Raw genomic sequence first — 17,694 nt, forward strand, 5'->3', positions numbered from 1 at the left:
TATATAAAGTTCAGACGGAACTTTGCACGTGTCATAGTGGAGCCCTCAGGATTCCAGAGCCAGCTTTCTGACATCATAATGGGGCCTCAGAGATAAAAGCCTGGGCCCAGGCAGTGTTGGTCAGTGCTGCTCAGCAGGCAGCACTGGACTGGACTGGATTACAGCTGATACAAGGTGTGAAGGAACAAGGGGTGGCTGTGGGCATGCACTTGCTGCCGCTGCCAGTGTTTATCTGCATGGCAGCAGGGCATTTGGGCGTTGCCAGGAAGGCGTTTTTATGTAGATTCCTCCTCTTTCAGCACTGCATTGTGGTGCAAGCAAAAGAAGCAAATCCTGTCTGGCTTCCTCTCCGGCCTTTATTCACCTCCCGTGTAGCTGTGAGTGTGTGAGCCTGCAGGGCCCCATGGAATTGCCTAGAAGTAGGCTGAATCGCTGCAAGGGCTGAACAGCAGTATCGGGCAGGCTCGGGCAACGCGCGGCCCGTTCGGGTTATCGCTTCTCGGCCTTTTGGCTAAGATCAAGTGTAGTATCTGTTCTTATCAGTTTAATATCTGATACGTCCCCTATCTGGGGACCATATATTAAATGGATTTTTAGAACAGGGAGATGGAAATAGAGCTTGCTCTGTCCACTCCACGCATTGACCTGGTATTGCAGTATTTCCAGGACCGGTGCACCCTTTCCTTATGTGTTGACTAAAAGCAGATTCCAAAAGTGTTTTTTGTCTTTGCTATTGTTTCTGTCTTTCTGAAGGGATCTCCCCTTTTAATCCCATTATTTCAACACCTGTTGGACAATGCATGAGTGATAATGAGCTCATTGATTAAATGCAATTAATGAATAGATTGCCACCTCTTGTTGTGTGTCGTCTGTGTTTCTGTGTTTCCGGCATTTCACATTGGAACACCTCATTCACCTTCCTTGTCTTCTCTCCGCCCTCCCTTTTAGGTAAGTTAAAGAGCTGCACCTGAGCCAGCCACTGATTGATTGATTGATTGATTGATTGATTGATTGATTGATTGATTGATTGATGCAGCACAACAGTCAAATAGTGGAGTGGAGTAGGGGAACAGCAAACAGCCAATAAAGCAGCCCGCCCGCTCGCCTGCCCGCCACAATGGACCTACCTGTGTACACTAGATGGATGTGATGGAATGTACTGTCGTCCCTACATTTCAAGAAGAAGTAAGAATTGCAGTTGCAACAAAGCCTTGCTTGCCTACAAAGAGAGCAGCAATTTGGATTTGTTACTATGTTACCTAGAAGAATAACAAACTGTGCAAGGATGGAGGTTGTAGGAGCAAGGAGAAGTTGTCTGTAAAGTTGGTGGATACCTATTTTCCATTTTGCAATCCCTTGTCTCCCTCTTGTGGCCTCCTGGAGGCAACTAGCTGTGCAAAAAAAAGACAGCCTGGCGGCCGGCTGTTGCAGTGTTGCCCTCTCAGGCAACACTGAGTGACTGACTGAGCCTCACCATCTTATATAAAGTTCAGACGGAACTTTGCACGTGTCATAGTGGAGCCCTCAGGATTCCAGAGCCAGCTTTCTGACATCATAATGGGGCCTCAGAGATAAAAGCCTGGGCCCAGGCAGTGTTGGTCAGTGCTGCTCAGCAGGCAGCACTGGACTGGACTGGATTACAGCTGATACAAGGTGTGAAGGAACAAGGGGTGGCTGTGGGCATGCACTTGCTGCCGCTGCCAGTGTTTATCTGCATGGCAGCAGGGCATTTGGGCGTTGCCAGGAAGGCGTTTTTATGTAGATTCCTCCTCTTTCAGCACTGCATTGTGGTGCAAGCAAAAGAAGCAAATCCTGTCTGGCTTCCTCTCCGGCCTTTATTCACCTCCCGTGTAGCTGTGAGTGTGTGAGCCTGCAGGGCCCCATGGAATTGCCTAGAAGTAGGCTGAATCGCTGCAAGGGCTGAACAGCAGTATCGGGCAGGCTCGGGCAACGCGCGGCCCGTTCGGGTTATCGCTTCTCGGCCTTTTGGCTAAGATCAAGTGTAGTATCTGTTCTTATCAGTTTAATATCTGATACGTCCCCTATCTGGGGACCATATATTAAATGGATTTTTAGAACAGGGAGATGGAAATAGAGCTTGCTCTGTCCACTCCACGCATTGACCTGGTATTGCAGTATTTCCAGGACCGGTGCACCCTTTCCTTATGTGTTGACTAAAAGCAGATTCCAAAAGTGTTTTTTGTCTTTGCTATTGTTTCTGTCTTTCTGAAGGGATCTCCCCTTTTAATCCCATTATTTCAACACCTGTTGGACAATGCATGAGTGATAATGAGCTCATTGATTAAATGCAATTAATGAATAGATTGCCACCTCTTGTTGTGTGTCGTCTGTGTTTCTGTGTTTCCGGCATTTCACATTGGAACACCTCATTCACCTTCCTTGTCTTCTCTCCGCCCTCCCTTTTAGGTAAGTTAAAGAGCTGCACCTGAGCCAGCCACTGATTGATTGATTGATTGATTGATTGATTGATTGATTGATTGATTGATTGATTGATTGCAGCACAACAGTCAAATAGTGGAGTGGAGTAGGGGAACAGCAAACAGCCAATAAAGCAGCCCGCCCGCTCGCCTGCCCGCCACAATGGACCTACCTGTGTACACTAGATGGATGTGATGGAATGTACTGTCGTCCCTACATTTCAAGAAGAAGTAAGAATTGCAGTTGCAACAAAGCCTTGCTTGCCTACAAAGAGAGCAGCAATTTGGATTTGTTACTATGTTACCTAGAAGAATAACAAACTGTGCAAGGATGGAGGTTGTAGGAGCAAGGAGAAGTTGTCTGTAAAGTTGGTGGATGCCTATTTTCCATTTTGCAGTCCCTTGTCTCCCTCTTGTGGCCTCCTGGAGGCAACTAGCTGTGCAAAAAAAAGACAGCCTGGCGGCCGGCTGTTGCAGTGTTGCCCTCTCAGGCAACACTGAGTGACTGACTGAGCCTCACCGTCTTATATAAAGTTCAGATGGAACTTTGCACGTGTCATAGTGGAGCCCTCAGGATTCCAGAGCCAGCTTTCTGACATCATAATGGGGCCTCAGAGATAAAAGCCTGGGCCCAGGCAGTGTTGGTCAGTGCTGCTCAGCAGGCAGCACTGGACTGGACTGGATTACAGCTGATACAAGGTGTGAAGGAACAAGGGGTGGCTGTGGGCATGCACTTGCTGCCGCTGCCAGTGTTTATCTGCATGGCAGCAGGGCATTTGGGCGTTGCCAGGAAGGCGTTTTTATGTAGATTCCTCCTCTTTCAGCACTGCATTGTGGTGCAAGCAAAAGAAGCAAATCCTGTCTGGCTTCCTCTCCGGCCTTTATTCACCTCCCGTGTAGCTGTGAGTGTGTGAGCCTGCAGGGCCCCATGGAATTGCCTAGAAGTAGGCTGAATCGCTGCAAGGGCTGAACAGCAGTATCGGGCAGGCTCGGGCAACGCGCGGCCCGTTCGGGTTATCGCTTCTCGGCCTTTTGGCTAAGATCAAGTGTAGTATCTGTTCTTATCAGTTTAATATCTGATACGTCCCCTATCTGGGGACCATATATTAAATGGATTTTTAGAACAGGGAGATGGAAATAGAGCTTGCTCTGTCCACTCCACGCATTGACCTGGTATTGCAGTATTTCCAGGACCGGTGCACCCTTTCCTTATGTGTTGACTAAAAGCAGATTCCAAAAGTGTTTTTTGTCTTTGCTATTGTTTCTGTCTTTCTGAAGGGATCTCCCCTTTTAATCCCATTATTTCAACACCTGTTGGACAATGCATGAGTGATAATGAGCTCATTGATTAAATGCAATTAATGAATAGATTGCCACCTCTTGTTGTGTGTCGTCTGTGTTTCTGTGTTTCCGGCATTTCACATTGGAACACCTCATTCACCTTCCTTGTCTTCTCTCCGCCCTCCCTTTTAGGTAAGTTAAAGAGCTGCACCTGAGCCAGCCACTGATTGATTGATTGATTGATTGATTGATGATTGATTGATTGATGCAGCACAACAGTCAAATAGTGGAGTGGAGTAGGGGAACAGCAAACAGCCAATAAAGCAGCCCGCCCGCTCGCCTGCCCGCCACAATGGACCTACCTGTGTACACTAGATGGATGTGATGGAATGTACTGTCGTCCCTACATTTCAAGAAGAAGTAAGAATTGCAGTTGCAACAAAGCCTTGCTTGCCTACAAAGAGAGCAGCAATTTGGATTTGTTACTATGTTACCTAGAAGAATAACAAACTGTGCAAGGATGGAGGTTGTAGGAGCAAGGAGAAGTTGTCTGTAAAGTTGGTGGATGCCTATTTTCCATTTTGCAGTCCCTTGTCTCCCTCTTGTGGCCTCCTGGAGGCAACTAGCTGTGCAAAAAAAAGACAGCCTGGCGGCCGGCTGTTGCAGTGTTGCCCTCTCAGGCAACACTGAGTGACTGACTGAGCCTCACCGTCTTATATAAAGTTCAGACGGAACTTTGCACGTGTCATAGTGGAGCCCTCAGGATTCCAGAGCCAGCTTTCTGACATCATAATGGGGCCTCAGAGATAAAAGCCTGGGCCCAGGCAGTGTTGGTCAGTGCTGCTCAGCAGGCAGCACTGGACTGGACTGGATTACAGCTGATACAAGGTGTGAAGGAACAAGGGGTGGCTGTGGGCATGCACTTGCTGCCGCTGCCAGTGTTTATCTGCATGGCAGCAGGGCATTTGGGCGTTGCCAGGAAGGCGTTTTTATGTAGATTCCTCCTCTTTCAGCACTGCATTGTGGTGCAAGCAAAAGAAGCAAATCCTGTCTGGCTTCCTCTCCGGCCTTTATTCACCTCCCGTGTAGCTGTGAGTGTGTGAGCCTGCAGGGCCCCATGGAATTGCCTAGAAGTAGGCTGAATCGCTGCAAGGGCTGAACAGCAGTATCGGGCAGGCTCGGGCAACGCGCGGCCCGTTCGGGTTATCGCTTCTCGGCCTTTTGGCTAAGATCAAGTGTAGTATCTGTTCTTATCAGTTTAATATCTGATACGTCCCCTATCTGGGGACCATATATTAAATGGATTTTTAGAACAGGGAGATGGAAATAGAGCTTGCTCTGTCCACTCCACGCATTGACCTGGTATTGCAGTATTTCCAGGACCGGTGCACCCTTTCCTTATGTGTTGACTAAAAGCAGATTCCAAAAGTGTTTTTTGTCTTTGCTATTGTTTCTGTCTTTCTGAAGGGATCTCCCCTTTTAATCCCATTATTTCAACACCTGTTGGACAATGCATGAGTGATAATGAGCTCATTGATTAAATGCAATTAATGAATAGATTGCCACCTCTTGTTGTGTGTCGTCTGTGTTTCTGTGTTTCCGGCATTTCACATTGGAACACCTCATTCACCTTCCTTGTCTTCTCTCCGCCCTCCCTTTTAGGTAAGTTAAAGAGCTGCACCTGAGCCAGCCACTGATTGATTGATTGATTGATTGATTGATTGATTGATGCAGCACAACAGTCAAATAGTGGAGTGGAGTAGGGGAACAGCAAACAGCCAATAAAGCAGCCCGCCCGCTCGCCTGCCCGCCACAATGGACCAACCTGTGTACACTAGATGGATGTGATGGAATGTACTGTCGTCCCTACATTTCAAGAAGAAGTAAGAATTGCAGTTGCAACAAAGCCTTGCTTGCCTACAAAGAGAGCAGCAATTTGGATTTGTTACTATGTTACCTAGAAGAATAACAAACTGTGCAAGGATGGAGGTTGTAGGAGCAAGGAGAAGTTGTCTGTAAAGTTGGTGGATGCCTATTTTCCATTTTGCAGTCCCTTGTCTCCCTCTTGTGGCCTCCTGGAGGCAACTAGCTGTGCAAAAAAAAGACAGCCTGGCGGCCGGCTGTTGCAGTGTTGCCCTCTCAGGCAACACTGAGTGACTGACTGAGCCTCACCGTCTTATATAAAGTTCAGACGGAACTTTGCACGTGTCATAGTGGAGCCCTCAGGATTCCAGAGCCAGCTTTCTGACATCATAATGGGGCCTCAGAGATAAAAGCCTGGGCCCAGGCAGTGTTGGTCAGTGCTGCTCAGCAGGCAGCACTGGACTGGACTGGATTACAGCTGATACAAGGTGTGAAGGAACAAGGGGTGGCTGTGGGCATGCACTTGCTGCCGCTGCCAGTGTTTATCTGCATGGCAGCAGGGCATTTGGGCGTTGCCAGGAAGGCGTTTTTATGTAGATTCCTCCTCTTTCAGCACTGCATTGTGGTGCAAGCAAAAGAAGCAAATCCTGTCTGGCTTCCTCTCCGGCCTTTATTCACCTCCCGTGTAGCTGTGAGTGTGTGAGCCTGCAGGGCCCCATGGAATTGCCTAGAAGTAGGCTGAATCGCTGCAAGGGCTGAACAGCAGTATCGGGCAGGCTCGGGCAACGCGCGGCCCGTTCGGGTTATCGCTTCTCGGCCTTTTGGCTAAGATCAAGTGTAGTATCTGTTCTTATCAGTTTAATATCTGATACGTCCCCTATCTGGGGACCATATATTAAATGGATTTTTAGAACAGGGAGATGGAAATAGAGCTTGCTCTGTCCACTCCACGCATTGACCTGGTATTGCAGTATTTCCAGGACCGGTGCACCCTTTCCTTATGTGTTGACTAAAAGCAGATTCCAAAAGTGTTTTTTGTCTTTGCTATTGTTTCTGTCTTTCTGAAGGGATCTCCCCTTTTAATCCCATTATTTCAACACCTGTTGGACAATGCATGAGTGATAATGAGCTCATTGATTAAATGCAATTAATGAATAGATTGCCACCTCTTGTTGTGTGTCGTCTGTGTTTCTGTGTTTCCGGCATTTCACATTGGAACACCTCATTCACCTTCCTTGTCTTCTCTCCGCCCTCCCTTTTAGGTAAGTTAAAGAGCTGCACCTGAGCCAGCCACTGATTGATTGATTGATTGATTGATTGATTGATTGATTGATGCAGCACAACAGTCAAATAGTGGAGTGGAGTAGGGGAACAGCAAACAGCCAATAAAGCAGCCCGCCCGCTCGCCTGCCCGCCACAATGGACCTACCTGTGTACACTAGATGGATGTGATGGAATGTACTGTCGTCCCTACATTTCAAGAAGAAGTAAGAATTGCAGTTGCAACAAAGCCTTGCTTGCCTACAAAGAGAGCAGCAATTTGGATTTGTTACTATGTTACCTAGAAGAATAACAAACTGTGCAAGGATGGAGGTTGTAGGAGCAAGGAGAAGTTGTCTGTAAAGTTGGTGGATGCCTATTTTCCATTTTGCAGTCCCTTGTCTCCCTCTTGTGGCCTCCTGGAGGCAACTAGCTGTGCAAAAAAAAGACAGCCTGGCGGCCGGCTGTTGCAGTGTTGCCCTCTCAGGCAACACTGAGTGACTGACTGAGCCTCACCGTCTTATATAAAGTTCAGACGGAACTTTGCACGTGTCATAGTGGAGCCCTCAGGATTCCAGAGCCAGCTTTCTGACATCATAATGGGGCCTCAGAGATAAAAGCCTGGGCCCAGGCAGTGTTGGTCAGTGCTGCTCAGCAGGCAGCACTGGACTGGACTGGATTACAGCTGATACAAGGTGTGAAGGAACAAGGGGTGGCTGTGGGCATGCACTTGCTGCCGCTGCCAGTGTTTATCTGCATGGCAGCAGGGCATTTGGGCGTTGCCAGGAAGGCGTTTTTATGTAGATTCCTCCTCTTTCAGCACTGCATTGTGGTGCAAGCAAAAGAAGCAAATCCTGTCTGGCTTCCTCTCCGGCCTTTATTCACCTCCCGTGTAGCTGTGAGTGTGTGAGCCTGCAGGGCCCCATGGAATTGCCTAGAAGTAGGCTGAATCGCTGCAAGGGCTGAACAGCAATATCGGGCAGGCTCGGGCAACGCGCGGCCCGTTCGGGTTATCGCTTCTCGGCCTTTTGGCTAAGATCAAGTGTAGTATCTGTTCTTATCAGTTTAATATCTGATACGTCCCCTATCTGGGGACCATATATTAAATGGATTTTTAGAACAGGGAGATGGAAATAGAGCTTGCTCTGTCCACTCCACGCATTGACCTGGTATTGCAGTATTTCCAGGACCGGTGCACCCTTTCCTTATGTGTTGACTAAAAGCAGATTCCAAAAGTGTTTTTTGTCTTTGCTATTGTTTCTGTCTTTCTGAAGGGATCTCCCCTTTTAATCCCATTATTTCAACACCTGTTGGACAATGCATGAGTGATAATGAGCTCATTGATTAAATGCAATTAATGAATAGATTGCCACCTCTTGTTGTGTGTCGTCTGTGTTTCTGTGTTTCCGGCATTTCACATTGGAACACCTCATTCACCTTCCTTGTCTTCTCTCCGCCCTCCCTTTTAGGTAAGTTAAAGAGCTGCACCTGAGCCAGCCACTGATTGATTGATTGATTGATTGATTGATTGATTGATTGATTGATTGATTGATTGATTGATTGATTGATGCAGCACAACAGTCAAATAGTGGAGTGGAGTAGGGGAACAGCAAACAGCCAATAAAGCAGCCCGCCCGCTCGCCTGCCCGCCACAATGGACCTACCTGTGTACACTAGATGGATGTGATGGAATGTACTGTCGTCCCTACATTTCAAGAAGAAGTAAGAATTGCAGTTGCAACAAAGCCTTGCTTGCCTACAAAGAGAGCAGCAATTTGGATTTGTTACTATGTTACCTAGAAGAATAACAAACTGTGCAAGGATGGAGGTTGTAGGAGCAAGGAGAAGTTGTCTGTAAAGTTGGTGGATGCCTATTTTCCATTTTGCAGTCCCTTGTCTCCCTCTTGTGGCCTCCTGGAGGCAACTAGCTGTGCAAAAAAAAGACAGCCTGGCGGCCGGCTGTTGCAGTGTTGCCCTCTCAGGCAACACTGAGTGACTGACTGAGCCTCACCGTCTTATATAAAGTTCAGACGGAACTTTGCACGTGTCATAGTGGAGCCCTCAGGATTCCAGAGCCAGCTTTCTGACATCATAATGGGGCCTCAGAGATAAAAGCCTGGGCCCAGGCAGTGTTGGTCAGTGCTGCTCAGCAGGCAGCACTGGACTGGACTGGATTACAGCTGATACAAGGTGTGAAGGAACAAGGGGTGGCTGTGGGCATGCACTTGCTGCCGCTGCCAGTGTTTATCTGCATGGCAGCAGGACATTTGGGCGTTGCCAGGAAGGCGTTTTTATGTAGATTCCTCCTCTTTCAGCACTGCATTGTGGTGCAAGCAAAAGAAGCAAATCCTGTCTGGCTTCCTCTCCGGCCTTTATTCACCTCCCGTGTAGCTGTGAGTGTGTGAGCCTGCAGGGCCCCATGGAATTGCCTAGAAGTAGGCTGAATCGCTGCAAGGGCTGAACAGCAGTATCGGGCAGGCTCGGGCAACGCGCGGCCCGTTCGGGTTATCGCTTCTCGGCCTTTTGGCTAAGATCAAGTGTAGTATCTGTTCTTATCAGTTTAATATCTGATACGTCCCCTATCTGGGGACCATATATTAAATGGATTTTTAGAACAGGGAGATGGAAATAGAGCTTGCTCTGTCCACTCCACGCATTGACCTGGTATTGCAGTATTTCCAGGACCGGTGCACCCTTTCCTTATGTGTTGACTAAAAGCAGATTCCAAAAGTGTTTTTTGTCTTTGCTATTGTTTCTGTCTTTCTGAAGGGATCTCCCCTTTTAATCCCATTATTTCAACACCTGTTGGACAATGCATGAGTGATAATGAGCTCATTGATTAAATGCAATTAATGAATAGATTGCCACCTCTTGTTGTGTGTCGTCTGTGTTTCTGTGTTTCCGGCATTTCACATTGGAACACCTCATTCACCTTCCTTGTCTTCTCTCCGCCCTCCCTTTTAGGTAAGTTAAAGAGCTGCACCTGAGCCAGCCACTGATTGATTGATTGATTGATTGATTGATTGATTGATTGATTGATTGATTGATTGATTGATTGATGCAGCACAACAGTCAAATAGTGGAGTGGAGTAGGGGAACAGCAAACAGCCAATAAAGCAGCCCGCCCGCTCGCCTGCCCGCCACAATGGACCTACCTGTGTACACTAGATGGATGTGATGGAATGTACTGTCGTCCCTACATTTCAAGAAGAAGTAAGAATTGCAGTTGCAACAAAGCCTTGCTTGCCTACAAAGAGAGCAGCAATTTGGATTTGTTACTATGTTACCTAGAAGAATAACAAACTGTGCAAGGATGGAGGTTGTAGGAGCAAGGAGAAGTTGTCTGTAAAGTTGGTGGATGCCTATTTTCCATTTTGCAGTCCCTTGTCTCCCTCTTGTGGCCTCCTGGAGGCAACTAGCTGTGCAAAAAAAAGACAGCCTGGCGGCCGGCTGTTGCAGTGTTGCCCTCTCAGGCAACACTGAGTGACTGACTGAGCCTCACCGTCTTATATAAAGTTCAGACGGAACTTTGCACGTGTCATAGTGGAGCCCTCAGGATTCCAGAGCCAGCTTTCTGACATCATAATGGGGCCTCAGAGATAAAAGCCTGGGCCCAGGCAGTGTTGGTCAGTGCTGCTCAGCAGGCAGCACGGGACTGGACTGGATTACAGCTGATACAAGGTGTGAAGGAACAAGGGGTGGCTGTGGGCATGCACTTGCTGCCGCTGCCAGTGTTTATCTGCATGGCAGCAGGGCATTTGGGCGTTGCCAGGAAGGCGTTTTTATGTAGATTCCTCCTCTTTCAGCACTGCATTGTGGTGCAAGCAAAAGAAGCAAATCCTGTCTGGCTTCCTCTCCGGCCTTTATTCACCTCCCGTGTAGCTGTGAGTGTGTGAGCCTGCAGGGCCCCATGGAATTGCCTAGAAGTAGGCTGAATCGCTGCAAGGGCTGAACAGCAGTATCGGGCAGACTCGGGCAACGCGCGGCCCGTTCGGGTTATCGCTTCTCGGCCTTTTGGCTAAGATCAAGTGTAGTATCTGTTCTTATCAGTTTAATATCTGATACGTCCCCTATCTGGGGACCATATATTAAATGGATTTTTAGAACAGGGAGATGGAAATAGAGCTTGCTCTGTCCACTCCACGCATTGACCTGGTATTGCAGTATTTCCAGGACCGGTGCACCCTTTCCTTATGTGTTGACTAAAAGCAGATTCCAAAAGTGTTTTTTGTCTTTGCTATTGTTTCTGTCTTTCTGAAGGGATCTCCCCTTTTAATCCCATTATTTCAACACCTGTTGGACAATGCATGAGTGATAATGAGCTCATTGATTAAATGCAATTAATGAATAGATTGCCACCTCTTGTTGTGTGTCGTCTGTGTTTCTGTGTTTCCGGCATTTCACATTGGAACACCTCATTCACCTTCCTTGTCTTCTCTCCGCCCTCCCTTTTAGGTAAGTTAAAGAGCTGCACCTGAGCCAGCCACTGATTGATTGATTGATTGATTGATTGATTGATTGATTGATTGATTGATGCAGCACAACAGTCAAATAGTGGAGTGGAGTAGGGGAACAGCAAACAGCCAATAAAGCAGCCCGCCCGCTCGCCTGCCCGCCACAATGGACCTACCTGTGTACACTAGATGGATGTGATGGAATGTACTGTCATCCCTACATTTCAAGAAGAAGTAAGAATTGCAGTTGCAACAAAGCCTTGCTTGCCTACAAAGAGAGCAGCAATTTGGATTTGTTACTATGTTACCTAGAAGAATAACAAACTGTGCAAGGATGGAGGTTGTAGGAGCAAGGAGAAGTTGTCTGTAAAGTTGGTGGATGCCTATTTTCCATTTTGCAGTCCCTTGTCTCCCTCTTGTGGCCTCCTGGAGGCAACTAGCTGTGCAAAAAAAAGACAGCCTGGCGGCCGGCTGTTGCAGTGTTGCCCTCTCAGGCAACACTGAGTGACTGACTGAGCCTCATCGTCTTATATAAAGTTCAGACGGAACTTTGCACGTGTCATAGTGGAGCCCTCAGGATTCCAGAGCCAGCTTTCTGACATCATAATGGGGCCTCAGAGATAAAAGCCTGGGCCCAGGCAGTGTTGGTCAGTGCTGCTCAGCAGGCAGCACTGGACTGGACTGGATTACAGCTGATACAAGGTGTGAAGGAACAAGGGGTGGCTGTGGGCATGCACTTGCTGCCGCTGCCAGTGTTTATCTGCATGGCAGCAGGGCATTTGGGCGTTGCCAGGAAGGCGTTTTTATGTAGATTCCTCCTCTTTCAGCACTGCATTGTGGTGCAAGCAAAAGAAGCAAATCCTGTCTGGCTTCCTCTCCGGCCTTTATTCACCTCCCGTGTAGCTGTGAGTGTGTGAGCCTGCAGGGCCCCATGGAATTGCCTAGAAGTAGGCTGAATCGCTGCAAGGGCTGAACAGCAGTATCGGGCAGGCTCGGGCAACGCGCGGCCCGTTCGGGTTATCGCTTCTCGGCCTTTTGGCTAAGATCAAGTGTAGTATCTGTTCTTATCAGTTTAATATCTGATACGTCCCCTATCTGGGGACCATATATTAAATGGATTTTTAGAACAGGGAGATGGAAATAGAGCTTGCTCTGTCCACTCCACGCATTGACCTGGTATTGCAGTATTTCCAGGACCGGTGCACCCTTTCCTTATGTGTTGACTAAAAGCAGATTCCAAAAGTGTTTTTTGTCTTTGCTATTGTTTCTGTCTTTCTGAAGGGATCTCCCCTTTTAATCCCATTATTTCAACACCTGTTGGACAATGCATGAGTGATAATGAGCTCATTGATTAAATGCAATTAATGAATAGATTGCCACCTCTTGTTGTGTGTCGTCTGTGTTTCTGTGTTTCCGGCATTTCACATTGGAACACCTCATTCACCTTCCTTGTCTTCTCTCCGCCCTCCCTTTTAGGTAAGTTAAAGAGCTGCACCTGAGCCAGCCACTGATTGATTGATTGATTGATTGATTGATTGATTGATTGATTGATTGATTGATTGATGCAGCACAACAGTCAAATAGTGGAGTGGAGTAGGGGAACAGCAAACAGCCAATAAAGCAGCCCGCCCGCTCGCCTGCCCGCCACAATGGACCTACCTGTGTACACTAGATGGATGTGATGGAATGTACTGTCGTCCCTACATTTCAAGAAGAAGTAAGAATTGCAGTTGCAACAAAGCCTTGCTTGCCTACAAAGAGAGCAGCAATTTGGATTTGTTACTATGTTACCTAGAAGAATAACAAACTGTGCAAGGATGGAGGTTGTAGGAGCAAGGAGAAGTTGTCTGTAAAGTTGGTGGATGCCTATTTTCCATTTTGCAGTCCCTTGTCTCCCTCTTGTGGCCTCCTGGAGGCAACTAGCTGTGCAAAAAAAAGACAGCCTGGCGGCCGGCTGTTGCAGTGTTGCCCTCTCAGGCAACACTGAGTGACTGACTGAGCCTCACCGTCTTATATAAAGTTCAGACGGAACTTTGCACGTGTCATAGTGGAGCCCTCAGGATTCCAGAGCCAGCTTTCTGACATCATAATGGGGCCTCAGAGATAAAAGCCTGGGCCCAGGCAGTGTTGGTCAGTGCTGCTCAGCAGGCAGCACTGGACTGGACTGGATTACAGCTGATACAAGGTGTGAAGGAACAAGGGGTGGCTGTGGGCATGCACTTGCTGCCGCTGCCAGTGTTTATCTGCATGGCAGCAGGGCATTTGGGCGTTGCCAGGAAGGCGTTTTTATGTAGATTCCTCCTCTTTCAGCACTGCATTGTGGTGCAAGCAAAAGAAGCAAATCCTGTCTGGCTTCCTCTCCGGCCTTTATTCACCTCCCGTGTAGCTGTGAGTGTGTGAGCCTGCAGGGCCCCATGGAATTGCCTAGAAGTAGGCTGAATCGCTGCAAGGGCTGAACAGCAGTATCGGGCAGGCTCGGGCAACGCGCGGCCCGTTCGGGTTATCGCTTCTCGGCCTTTTGGCTAAGATCAAGTGTAGTATCTGTTCTTATCAGTTTAATATCTGATACGTCCCCTATCTGGGGACCATATATTAAATGGATTTTTAGAACAGGGAGATGGAAATAGAGCTTGCTCTGTCCACTCCACGCATTGACCTGGTATTGCAGTATTTCCAGGACCGGTGCACCCTTTCCTTATGTGTTGACTAAAAGCAGATTCCAAAAGTGTTTTTTGTCTTTGCTATTGTTTCTGTCTTTCTGAAGGGATCTCCCCTTTTAATCCCATTATTTCAACACCTGTTGGACAATGCATGAGTGATAATGAGCTCATTGATTAAATGCAATTAATGAATAGATTGCCACCTCTTGTTGTGTGTCGTCTGTGTTTCTGTGTTTCCGGCATTTCACATTGGAACACCTCATTCACCTTCCTTGTCTTCTCTCCGCCCTCCCTTTTAGGTAAGTTAAAGAGCTGCACCTGAGCCAGCCACTGATTGATTGATTGATTGATTGATTGATTGATTGATTGATTGATTGATTGATTGATTGATTGATGCAGCACAACAGTCAAATAGTGGAGTGGAGTAGGGGAACAGCAAACAGCCAATAAAGCAGCCCGCCCGCTCGCCTGCCCGCCACAATGGACCTACCTGTGTACACTAGATGGATGTGATGGAATGTACTGTCGTCCCTACATTTCAAGAAGAAGTAAGAATTGCAGTTGCAACAAAGCCTTGCTTGCCTACAAAGAGAGCAGCAATTTGGATTTGTTACTATGTTACCTAGAAGAATAACAAACTGTGCAAGGATGGAGGTTGTAGGAGCAAGGAGAAGTTGTCTGTAAAGTTGGTGGATGCCTATTTTCCATTTTGCAGTCCCTTGTCTCCCTCTTGTGGCCTCCTGGAGGCAACTAGCTGTGCAAAAAAAAAGACAGCCTGGCGGCCGGCTGTTGCAGTGTTGCCCTCTCAGGCAACACTGAGTGACTGACTGAGCCTCACCGTCTTATATAAAGTTCAGACGGAACTTTGCACGTGTCATAGTGGAGCCCTCAGGATTCCAGAGCCAGCTTTCTGACATCATAATGGGGCCTCAGAGATAAAAGCCTGGGCCCAGGCAGTGTTGGTCAGTGCTGCTCAGCAGGCAGCACTGGACTGGACTGGATTACAGCTGATACAAGGTGTGAAGGAACAAGGGGTGGCTGTGGGCATGCACTTGCTGCCGCTGCCAGTGTTTATCTGCATGGCAGCAGGGCATTTGGGCGTTGCCAGGAAGGCGTTTTTATGTAGATTCCTCCTCTTTCAGCACTGCATTGTGGTGCAAGCAAAAGAAGCAAATCCTGTCTGGCTTCCTCTCCGGCCTTTATTCACCTCCCGTGTAGCTGTGAGTGTGTGAGCCTGCAGGGCCCCATGGAATTGCCTAGAAGTAGGCTGAATCGCTGCAAGGGCTGAACAGCAGTATCGGGCAGGCTCGGGCAACGCGCGGCCCGTTCGGGTTATCGCTTCTCGGCCTTTTGGCTAAGATCAAGTGTAGTATCTGTTCTTATCAGTTTAATATCTGATACGTCCCCTATCTGGGGACCATATATTAAATGGATTTTTAGAACAGGGAGATGGAAATAGAGCTTGCTCTGTCCACTCCACGCATTGACCTGGTATTGCAGTATTTCCAGGACCGGTGCACCCTTTCCTTATGTGTTGACTAAAAGCAGATTCCAAAAGTGTTTTTTGTCTTTGCTATTGTTTCTGTCTTTCTGAAGGGATCTCCCCTTTTAATCCCATTATTTCAACACCTGTTGGACAATGCATGAGTGATAATGAGCTCATTGATTAAATGCAATTAATGAATAGATTGCCACCTCTTGTTGTGTGTCGTCTGTGTTTCTGTGTTTCCGGCATTTCACATTGGAACACCTCATTCACCTTCCTTGTCTTCTCTCCGCCCTCCCTTTTAGGTAAGTTAAAGAGCTGCACCTGAGCCAGCCACTGATTGATTGATTGATTGATTGATTGATTGATTGATTGATTGATGCAGCACAACAGTCAAATAGTGGAGTGGAGTAGGGGAACAGCAAACAGCCAATAAAGCAGCCCGCCCGCTCGCCTGCCCGCCACAATGGACCTACCTGTGTACACTAGATGGATGTGATGGAATGTACTGTCGTCCCTACATTTCAAGAAGAAGTAAGAATTGCAGTTGCAACAAAGCCTTGCTTGCCTACAAAGAGAGCAGCAATTTGGATTTGTTACTATGTTACCTAGAAGAATAACAAACTGTGCAAGGATGGAGGTTGTAGGAGCAAGGAGAAGTTGTCTGTAAAGTTGGTGGATGCCTATTTTCCATTTTGCAGTCCCTTGTCTCCCTCTTGTGGCCTCCTGGAGGCAACTAGCTGTGCAAAAAAAAGACAGCCTGGCGGCCGGCTGTTGCAGTGTTGCCCTCTCAGGCAACACTGAGTGACTGACTGAGCCTCACCGTCTTATATAAAGTTCAGACGGAACTTTACACGTGTCATAGTGGAGCCCTCAGGATTCCAGAGCCAGCTTTCTGACATCATAATGGGGCCTCAGAGATAAAAGCCTGGGCCCAGGCAGTGTTGGTCAGTGCTGCTCAGCAGGCAGCACTGGACTGGACTGGATTACAGCTGATACAAGGTGTGAAGGAACAAGGGGTGGCTGTGGGCATGCACTTGCTGCCGCTGCCAGTGTTTATCTGCATGGCAGCAGGGCATTTGGGCGTTGCCAGGAAGGCGTTTTTATGTAGATTCCTCCTCTTTCAGCACTGCATTGTGGTGCAAGCAAAAGAAGCAAATCCTGTCTGGCTTCCTCTCCGGCCTTTATTCACCTCCCGTGTAGCTGTGAGTGTGTGAGCCTGCAGGGCCCCATGGAATTGCCTAGAAGTAGGCTGAATCGCTGCAAGGGCTGAACAGCAGTATCGGGCAGGCTCGGGCAACGCGCGGCCCGTTCGGGTTATCGCTTCTCGGCCTTTTGGCTAAGATCAAGTGTAGTATCTGTTCTTATCAGTTTAATATCTGATACGTCCCCTATCTGGGGACCATATATTAAATGGATTTTTAGAACAGGGAGATGGAAATAGAGCTTGCTCTGTCCACTCCACGCATTGACCTGGTATTGCAGTATTTCCAGGACCGGTGCACCCTTTCCTTATGTGTTGACTAAAAGCAGATTCCAAAAGTGTTTTTTGTCTTTGCTATTGTTTCTGTCTTTCTGAAGGGATCTCCCCTTTTAATCCCATTATTTCAACACCTGTTGGACAATGCATGAGTGATAATGAGCTCATTGATTAAATGCAATTAATGAATAGATTGCCACCTCTTGTTGTGTGTCGTCTGTGTTTCTGTGTTTCCGGCATTTCACATTGGAACACCTCATTCACCTTCCTTGTCTTCTCTCCGCCCTCCCTTTTAGGTAAGTTAAAGAGCTGCACCTGAGCCAGCCACTGATTGATTGATTGATTGATTGATTGATTGATTGATTGATTGATTGATTGATTGATTGATGCAGCACAACAGTCAAATAGTGGAGTGGAGTAGGGGAACAGCAAACAGCCAATAAAGCAGCCCGCCCACTCGCCTGCCCGCCACAATGGACCTACCTGTGTACACTAGATGGATGTGATGGAATGTACTGTCGTCCCTACATTTCAAGAAGAAGTAAGAATTGCAGTTGCAACAAAGCCTTGCTTGCCTACAAAGAGAGCAGCAATTTGGATTTGTTACTATGTTACCTAGAAGAATAACAAACTGTGCAAGGATGGAGGTTGTAGGAGCAAGGAGAAGTTGTCTGTAAAGTTGGTGGATGCCTATTTTCCATTTTGCAGTCCCTTGTCTCCCTCTTGTGGCCTCCTGGAGGCAACTAGCTGTGCAAAAAAAAGACAGCCTGGC

The 17,694-nt window shown here is 47.7% G+C and overlaps 12 non-coding genes across 12 annotated transcripts; all 12 read left to right on the top strand.

The window, feature by feature from the left end:
- The first annotated feature begins 491 nt into the window (after window positions 1-491).
- Window positions 492-682, top strand: LOC142697596 (U2 spliceosomal RNA). Its single transcript, XR_012865375.1, has one exon. It is a non-coding gene; the product is annotated as a U2 spliceosomal RNA (small nuclear RNA).
- Window positions 683-1,970: 1,288 nt separating this feature from the next.
- On the top strand, window positions 1,971-2,161 carry LOC142697597 (U2 spliceosomal RNA). The gene has a single exon (XR_012865376.1). It is a non-coding gene; the product is annotated as a U2 spliceosomal RNA (small nuclear RNA).
- A 1,293-nt stretch (window positions 2,162-3,454) lies between these two features.
- LOC142697598 (U2 spliceosomal RNA) lies at window positions 3,455-3,645 on the top strand. The gene has a single exon (XR_012865377.1). It is a non-coding gene; the product is annotated as a U2 spliceosomal RNA (small nuclear RNA).
- A 1,279-nt stretch (window positions 3,646-4,924) lies between these two features.
- On the top strand, window positions 4,925-5,115 carry LOC142697599 (U2 spliceosomal RNA). The gene has a single exon (XR_012865378.1). It is a non-coding gene; the product is annotated as a U2 spliceosomal RNA (small nuclear RNA).
- A 1,272-nt stretch (window positions 5,116-6,387) lies between these two features.
- On the top strand, window positions 6,388-6,578 carry LOC142697601 (U2 spliceosomal RNA). Its single transcript, XR_012865380.1, has one exon. It is a non-coding gene; the product is annotated as a U2 spliceosomal RNA (small nuclear RNA).
- A 1,276-nt stretch (window positions 6,579-7,854) lies between these two features.
- LOC142697602 (U2 spliceosomal RNA) lies at window positions 7,855-8,045 on the top strand. The gene has a single exon (XR_012865381.1). It is a non-coding gene; the product is annotated as a U2 spliceosomal RNA (small nuclear RNA).
- A 1,304-nt stretch (window positions 8,046-9,349) lies between these two features.
- LOC142697603 (U2 spliceosomal RNA) lies at window positions 9,350-9,540 on the top strand. The gene has a single exon (XR_012865382.1). It is a non-coding gene; the product is annotated as a U2 spliceosomal RNA (small nuclear RNA).
- A 1,300-nt stretch (window positions 9,541-10,840) lies between these two features.
- LOC142697604 (U2 spliceosomal RNA) lies at window positions 10,841-11,031 on the top strand. Its single transcript, XR_012865383.1, has one exon. It is a non-coding gene; the product is annotated as a U2 spliceosomal RNA (small nuclear RNA).
- A 1,284-nt stretch (window positions 11,032-12,315) lies between these two features.
- On the top strand, window positions 12,316-12,506 carry LOC142697606 (U2 spliceosomal RNA). The gene has a single exon (XR_012865384.1). It is a non-coding gene; the product is annotated as a U2 spliceosomal RNA (small nuclear RNA).
- A 1,292-nt stretch (window positions 12,507-13,798) lies between these two features.
- Window positions 13,799-13,989, top strand: LOC142697607 (U2 spliceosomal RNA). The gene has a single exon (XR_012865385.1). It is a non-coding gene; the product is annotated as a U2 spliceosomal RNA (small nuclear RNA).
- Window positions 13,990-15,290: 1,301 nt separating this feature from the next.
- Window positions 15,291-15,481, top strand: LOC142697608 (U2 spliceosomal RNA). Its single transcript, XR_012865386.1, has one exon. It is a non-coding gene; the product is annotated as a U2 spliceosomal RNA (small nuclear RNA).
- Window positions 15,482-16,761: 1,280 nt separating this feature from the next.
- LOC142697609 (U2 spliceosomal RNA) lies at window positions 16,762-16,952 on the top strand. The gene has a single exon (XR_012865387.1). It is a non-coding gene; the product is annotated as a U2 spliceosomal RNA (small nuclear RNA).
- The last annotated feature ends 742 nt before the right edge of the window (window positions 16,953-17,694 follow it).

The sequence above is a fragment of the Rhinoderma darwinii genome (genome assembly GCF_050947455.1).
Source record: "Rhinoderma darwinii isolate aRhiDar2 chromosome 5 unlocalized genomic scaffold, aRhiDar2.hap1 SUPER_5_unloc_8, whole genome shotgun sequence".
NCBI lineage: Eukaryota > Metazoa > Chordata > Amphibia > Anura > Rhinodermatidae > Rhinoderma > Rhinoderma darwinii.